Genomic DNA, 8,946 nt, shown 5'->3' on the forward strand with positions numbered 1-8,946 from the left:
AAACACCCCAAACAAGAACAGGATAACCCCTAAAAAAGAAAGAAAACCCCCAAAAAACATAGATCCACCCCAAAACCACACTAAACCTACCTGATGTTCTCCAAATCCCAAAGTCCACTCCCAACAAACTTAAAACACATTAGGAAATCAACAAAACACAACGGAAACCCCAAAACACATCAAAAACACCACAAAAAAAAGCAGGATCACCCCCAAAACTGGAAGAAAACCCTAAAAGCCGTTGATCCACCCCAAAAGTCCCCCTAAACCTACCTGATGTTCTCCAATACCCACAATTTACCCGTTTTCACCATGATGAACAACAAGAACCCAACAAAAACCAACGGAGACCCCAAAACACATCAAAAACACCCCAAAAAAGAACTGGATCAGAAGAAAAAAAAAAACTAAACTATGCATTTCCCTCCCAAATCACCCTAAACTCACCTGATCTTCTTCAAAACCCACAATCCACTCCCATTTAGCTTAACGACCAACGAGAACCCAACAAAACCCAACGGAGACCCCAAAAACGTCAAAAACACCCCAAAAAAGAACTGGTTCAACCCCAACAACGAAAGAAAACCCCAAAAGCCATAGATCCACACCAAAAATCCCCCTAAACCAACCTGAAGTTCTCCAAAACCCACAATTTACACTTTTCCACATTGATGACCATGGAAAACCCAACGAAACCCAACGGAGACCACAAAACACGTCAAAAAAAAAAAAAAAAAAAAAAAAAAAAAAGAAAGGGATCACCCCCAAAATTGGAAGAAAATCCTTCAAAATCATAGATCCACCCCAAAACCACCCTAAACCTACCTGATGATCTCCAAAACCCACAATTTACAATTTTCCAACATGATGACCATGGAAAACCCAACGAAACCCAACGGAGACCCCAAAAGAAGTCAAAAACACCCAAAACAAGAACGGGATAAACCCTAAAAACGAAAGAAAACCCCAAAAGCCATAGATCCACACCAAAAGTCCCCCTAAACCTACCTGATGTTCTCCAAAAGCCACAATTTACACTTTTTCACCAGGATGACCAACATGAACCAAACGAAAACCCAAAACGAGACACCAAAACACGTCAAAAACACCCCAAAAATAAAGGGATCACCCATAAACTGGAAGAAAATCCCCAAAAAGCACGGATCCAATCCCAAAACCACCCTAAACCTACCTGATGTTCTCCAAAACCCACAATTTACCATTTTCCACCACGATGACCAACGAGTACACAACAAAACCCAACGGAGACCCCCAAACACCTCAAAAACTTCCCAAAAAAGAACGGGACCACCCCAAGAAACAGAAGAAAACACCAAAAAACATGACTCTGCCCCAAAAGTCCCCCTAAACCTACCTGATGTTCTCCAAAAGCCACAATTTACACTTTTTCACCATGATGACCAACAAGAACCCAACTAAAACCCAACGGAGACCCCAAAACACGTCATAAACACCCCAAAAAAGAACAGGATCACCCAAAAAAAAACAGAAGAAAAGACCAAATACCATGAATCCACCCCAAAATTCCCCTAAACCTACCTGAAGTTCTCCAAAACCCACAATTTACAATTTTCCACCACCATGACCACATAAAACCCAAGGAATACCAACGGAGACCCCAAAACACGTCAAAAACACCCCAAAAAAGAACGGGATCACCCCCAAAAACAAAAGAAAATCCCCCAAAACCATAGATCCAATCCCAAAACCAACCTAAACCTACCTGATGTTCTCCAAAACCAACAATTTACCCTTTTCCACCATGATGACCACGGAAAACGCAACGAAACCCAATGGAGACCCCAAAACACGTCAAAAACACCCCCAAAATGAATTGGATCACCCCCCCCCAAAAAAAAAAAAAAAAAAAAAAAAAAACAGAAGAAAACCCCATATATCATGAATCCACCCCAAAAGTCCCCCTAAACCTACCTGATGTTCTCCAAAACCCACAATTTACACTTTTCCACCATGATGACAATGGAAAACCCAACGAAACCCAACGAAGAACCCAAAACACGTCAGAAACACCCCAAAAATGAATTCGATCACCCCAAAACTGGAACAAAATCCCCCAAAACCATAGATCCACCCCCAAAACACCCTAAATCTACCTGATGTTCTCCAAAACCCACAATTTACACTTTTCCACCATGATGACCACGGAAAACACAACGAAACCCAACGGAGAACCCAAAACACGTCAAAAACACCCCAAACAAGAACAGGATCACCCCCAAAACCAAAGAAAACCCCAAAAAGCACGGATCCAATCCCAAAACCACTCTAAACGTACCTGATGCTCTCCAAATCCAAATGTCCACTCCCAACCACCATAAAACCCATTAGGAACTCAACGAAACCCAACGGAAACCCCAAAACACGTCAAAAACACCCCAAAAAAGAACTGAATCAGAAGAAAAAACACCAAAAACTATGAATTTCCCCGCAAAACCACCCTAAACTCACCTGATCTTCTTCAAAACCCACAATCCACTCCCATTTACCTTAACGACCAACGAGAATCCAACTAAAACCCAACGGAGACCCCAAAACAAGTCAAAAACACCCCAAAAAAGAATGGGATAACCCCCCAAAACGAAAGAAAACCCCAAAAAAATAGATCCACCCCAAAACGACACTAAACCTACCTGATGTTCTCCAAAACACGCAAGTTAAACTTTTCCAACATGATGAAAAACAAGAACCCAACAAAACCCAACAGAGACCCCAAAACATGTCAAAAACACCCCAAAAAAGAACGGGATCACCCCCAAAACTGGAAGAAAATTCCCCCCCCAAAAATTTACAATTTTCACCATGATGACCAACATGAACCAAACGAAAACCCAAAAGGAGACACCAAAACACGTCAAAAACACCCCAAAAAAGAAAGGGATCACCCATAAACTGGAAGAAAATCCCCAAAAAGCACAGATCCAATCCCAAAACCAGCCTAAACCTACCTGATGTTCTCCAAAACCCACAAATTTACCCTTTTCCACCATGATGACCATGGAAAACCCAACGAAACCCAATGGAGACAAAAAACATGTCAAAAAAAAAAAAAAAAAAAAAAAAAAAAAAAGAACAGGATCTCCCCCAAAAACAGAAGAAAAACCCAAATGCCATAGATCCACCCCAAAAGTCCCCCTAAGCCTACCTGATGTTCTCCAAAACCCACAATTTACCCTTTTTCACAATGATGACCAACGAGAACCCAACAAAACCCAACGGACAACCCCAAAACACGTCAAAAACAGCCCAAAAAAGAACAGGATCACCCCAAAAAACAGAAGAAAACCCCAAATACCATGAATCCACCCCAAAAGTCCCCCTAAACCTACCTGAAGTTCTCCAAAACCCACAATTTACCCTTTTCCACCAAGATGCCAACAGAAAACCCAACGAAACCCAACGAAGAACCCAAAACACGTCAGAAACACCCCAAAAATGAATTCGATCACCCCAAAACTGGAACAAAATCCCCCAAAACCATAGATCCACCCCCAAAACACCCTAAATCTACCTGATGTTCTCCAAAACCCACAATTTACACTTTTCCACCATGATGACCACGGAAAACCCAACGAAACCCAACGGAGACCACAAAACACGTCAAAAACACGCCGAAAACCAACTGGATCACTAGAAAAAAACAGAAGAAAACCCTAAAAACCATGAATCTGCCCCAAAAGTCCTCATAAACCTACCTGATGTTCTCCAAAACCCACAATTTACACTTTTCCACCATGATGACCACGGAAAACACAACGAAACCCAACGGAGAACCCAAAACACGTCAAAAACACCCCAAACAAGAACAGGATCACCCCCAAAACCAAAGAAAACCCCAAAAAGCACGGATCCAATCCCAAAACCACTCTAAACGTACCTGATGTTCTCCAAATCCAAATGTCCACTCCCAACCACCATAAAACCCATTAGGAACTCAACGAAACCCAACGGAAACCCCAAAACACGTCAAAAACACCCCAAAAAAGAACTGAATCAGAAGAAAAAACACCAAAAACTATGAATTTCCCCGCAAAACCACCCTAAACTCACCTGATCTTCTTCAAAACCCACAATCCACTCCCATTTCCCTTAAGGACCAACGAGAATCCAACTAAAACCCAACGGAGACCCCAAAACAAGTCAAAAACACCCCAAACAAGAACAGGATAACCCCTAAAAAAGAAAGAAAACCCCAAAAAAAACATAGATCCACCCCAAAACCACACTAAACCTACCTGATGTTCTCCAAAACACGCAAGTTAAACTTTTCCAACATGATGAAAAACAAGAACCCAACAAAACCCAACAGAGACCCCAAAACATGTCAAAAACACCCCAAAAAAGAACGGGATCACCCCCAAAACTGGAAGAAAATTCCCCCCCCAAAAATTTACAATTTTCACCATGATGACCAACATGAACCAAACGAAAACCCAAAAGGAGACACCAAAACACGTCAAAAACACCCCAAAAAAGAAAGGGATCACCCATAAACTGGAAGAAAATCCCCAAAAAGCACAGATCCAATCCCAAAACCAGCCTAAACCTACCTGATGTTCTCCAAAACCCACAAATTTACCCTTTTCCACCATGATGACCATGGAAAACCCAACGAAACCCAATGGAGACAAAAAACATGTCAAAAAAAAAAAAAAAAAAAAAAAAAAAAAGAACAGGATCTCCCCCAAAAACAGAAGAAAAACCCAAATGCCATAGATCCACCCCAAAAGTCCCCCTATGCCTACCTGATGTTCTCCAAAACCCACAATTTACCCTTTTTCACAATGATGACCAACGAGAACCCAACAAAACCCAACGGACAACCCCAAAACACGTCAAAAACAGCCCAAAAAAGAACAGGATCACCCCAAAAAACAGAAGAAAACCCCAAATACCATGAATCCACCCCAAAAGTCCCCCTAAACCTACCTGAAGTTCTCCAAAACCCACAATTTACCCTTTTCCACCAAGATGCCAACAGAAAACCCAACAAAACCCAACAGAGACATCAAAACATGTCAAAAACACCCCAAAAAAGAACGGGATAACCCCCAAAACTGGAAGAAAATCCCCAAAAAGCATGGATCCAATCCCAAAACCACCCTAAACCTACCTGATCTTCTCCAAATCCCAAAGTCCACTCCCAACCACCATAAAACCCATTAGGAACTAAACAAAACGCAACAAAAACCCCAAAACACCTCAAAAACACCCCAAAAGCAAACCGGATCAGAAGAAAATACGTGATTTAACCCCAAGAAAACCCTTAAACCTACCTGATCTTCTCCAAATCCCAAAATCCACTCCCACCCACCATAAAACCCATTAGGAACTCAACAAACCACAACGGAAACCCCAAAACACGTCAAAAACACCCCAAAAAAGAACTGGATCAGAAGAAAAAAAAAAAACAAAACTATGCATTTCCCTCCCAAATCACCCTAAACTCACCTGATCTTCTTCAAAACCCACAATCCACTCCCATTTACCTTAACGACCAACGAGAACCCAACAAAACCCAACGGAGACCCCAAAAACGTCAAAAACACCCCAAAAAAGAACTGGTTCAACCCCAACAACGAAAGAAAACCCCAAAAGCCATAGATCCACACCAAAAATCCCCCTAAACCAACCTGAAGTTCTCCAAAACCCACAATTTACACTTTTCCACATTGATGACCATGGAAAACCCAACGAAACCCAACGGAGACCCCAAAAGAAGTCAAAAACACCCAAAACAAGAACGGGATAAACCCTAAAAACGAAAGAAAACCCCAAAAGCCATAGATCCACACCAAAAGTCCCCCTAAACCTACCTGATGTTCTCCAAAAGCCACAATTTACACTTTTTCACCAGGATGACCAACATGAACCAAACGAAAACCCAAAACGAGACACCAAAACACGTCAAAAACACCCCAAAAATAAAGGGATCACCCATAAACTGGAAGAAAATCCCCAAAAAGCACGGATCCAATCCCAAAACCACCCTAAACCTACCTGATGTTCTCCAAAACCCACAATTTACCATTTTCCACCACGATGACCAACGAGTACACAACAAAACCCAACGGAGACCCCCAAACACCTCAAAAACTTCCCAAAAAAGAACGGGACCACCCCAAGAAACAGAAGAAAACACCAAAAAACATGACTCTGCCCCAAAAGTCCCCCTAAACCTACCTGATGTTCTCCAAAAGCCACAATTTACACTTTTTCACCATGATGACCAACAAGAACCCAACTAAAACCCAACGGAGACCCCAAAACACGTCATAAACACCCCAAAAAAGAACAGGATCACCCAAAAAAAAACAGAAAAAAAGACCAAATACCATGAATCCACCCCAAAATTCCCCTAAACCTACCTGAAGTTCTCCAAAACCCACAATTTACAATTTTCCACCACCATGACCACATAAAACCCAAGGAATACCAACGGAGACCCCAAAACACGTCAAAAACACCCCAAAAAAGAACGGGATCACCCCCAAAAACAAAAGAAAATCCCCCAAAACCATAGATCCAATCCCAAAACCAACCTAAACCTACCTGATGTTCTCCAAAACCAACAATTTACCCTTTTCCACCATGATGACCAAGGAAAACGCAACGAAACCCAATGGAGACCCCAAAACACGTCAAAAACACCCCCAAAATGAATTGGATCACCCCCCCCAAAAAAAAAAAAAAAAAAAAAAAAAACAGAAGAAAACCCCATATATCATGAATCCACCCCAAAAGTCCCCCTAAACCTACCTGATGTTCTCCAAAACCCACAATTTACACTTTTCCACCATGATGACAACGGAAAACCCAACGAAACCCAACGCAGAACCCAAAACACGTCAGAAACACCCCAAAAATGAATTCGATCACCCCAAAACTGGAACAAAATCCCCCAAAACCATAGATCCACCCCCAAAACACCCTAAATCTACCTGATGTTCTCCAAAACCCACAATTTACACTTTTCCACCATGATGACCACGGAAAACCCAACGAAACCCAACGGAGACCACAAAACACGTCAAAAACACGCCGAAAACCAACTGGATCACTAGAAAAAACAGAAGAAAACCCTAAAAACCATGAATCTGCCCCAAAAGTCCTCATAAACCTACCTGATGTTCTCCAAAACCCACAATTTACACTTTTCCACCATGATGACCACGGAAAACACAACGAAACCCAACGGAGAACCCAAAACACGTCAAAAACACCCCAAACAAGAACAGGATCACCCCCAAAACCAAAGAAAACCCCAAAAAGCACGGATCCAATCCCAAAACCACTCTAAACGTACCTGATGTTCTCCAAATCCAAATGTCCACTCCCAACCACCATAAAACCCATTAGGAACTCAACGAAACCCAACGGAAACCCCAAAACACGTCAAAAACACCCCAAAAAAGAACTGAATCAGAAGAAAAAACACCAAAAACTATGAATTTCCCCGCAAAACCACCCTAAACTCACCTGATCTTCTTCAAAACCCACAATCCACTCCCATTTCCCTTAAGGACCAACGAGAATCCAACTAAAACCCAACGGAGACCCCAAAACAAGTCAAAAACACCCCAAACAAGAACAGGATAACCCCTAAAAAAGAAAGAAAACCCCCAAAAAACATAGATCCACCCCAAAACCACACTAAACCTACCTGATGTTCTCCAAATCCCAAAGTCCACTCCCAACAAACTTAAAACACATTAGGAAATCAACAAAACACAACGGAAACCCCAAAACACATCAAAAACACCACAAAAAAAAGCAGGATCACCCCCAAAACTGGAAGAAAACCCTAAAAGCCGTTGATCCACCCCAAAAGTCCCCCTAAACCTACCTGATGTTCTCCAATACCCACAATTTACCCGTTTTCACCATGATGAACAACAAGAACCCAACAAAAACCAACGGAAACCCCAAAACACATCAAAAACACCCCAAAAAAGAACTGGATCAGAAGAAAAAAAAAAACTAAACTATGCATTTCCCTCCCAAATCACCCTAAACTCACCTGATCTTCTTCAAAACCCACAATCCACTCCCATTTAGCTTAACGACCAACGAGAACCCAACAAAACCCAACGGAGACCCCAAAAACGTCAAAAACACCCCAAAAAAGAACTGGTTCAACCCCAACAACGAAAGAAAACCCCAAAAGCCATAGATCCACACCAAAAATCCCCCTAAACCAACCTGAAGTTCTCCAAAACCCACAATTTACACTTTTCCACATTGATGACCATGGAAAACCCAACGAAACCCAACGGAGACCACAAAACACGTCAAAAAAAAAAAAAAAAAAAAAAAAAAAAAGAAAGGGATCACCCCCAAAATTGGAAGAAAATCCTTCAAAATCATAGATCCACCCCAAAACCACCCTAAACCTACCTGATGATCTCCAAAACCCACAATTTACAATTTTCCAACATGATGACCATGGAAAACCCAACGAAACCCAACGGAGACCCCAAAAGAAGTCAAAAACACCCAAAACAAGAACGGGATAAACCCTAAAAACGAAAGAAAACCCCAAAAGCCATAGATCCACACCAAAAGTCCCCCTAAACCTACCTGATGTTCTCCAAAAGCCACAATTTACACTTTTTCACCAGGATGACCAACATGAACCAAACGAAAACCCAAAACGAGACACCAAAACACGTCAAAAACACCCCAAAAATAAAGGGATCACCCATAAACTGGAAGAAAATCCCCAAAAAGCACGGATCCAATCCCAAAACCACCCTAAACCTACCTGATGTTCTCCAAAACCCACAATTTACCATTTTCCACCACGATGACCAACGAGTACACAACAAAACCCAACGGAGACCCCCAAACACCTCAAAAACTTCCCAAAAAAGAACGGGACCACCCCAAGAAACAGAAGAAAACACC

Source organism: Aythya ferina (assembly GCF_964211825.1).
Source record: "Aythya ferina genome assembly, contig: HAP1_SCAFFOLD_47, whole genome shotgun sequence".
NCBI lineage: Eukaryota > Metazoa > Chordata > Aves > Anseriformes > Anatidae > Aythya > Aythya ferina.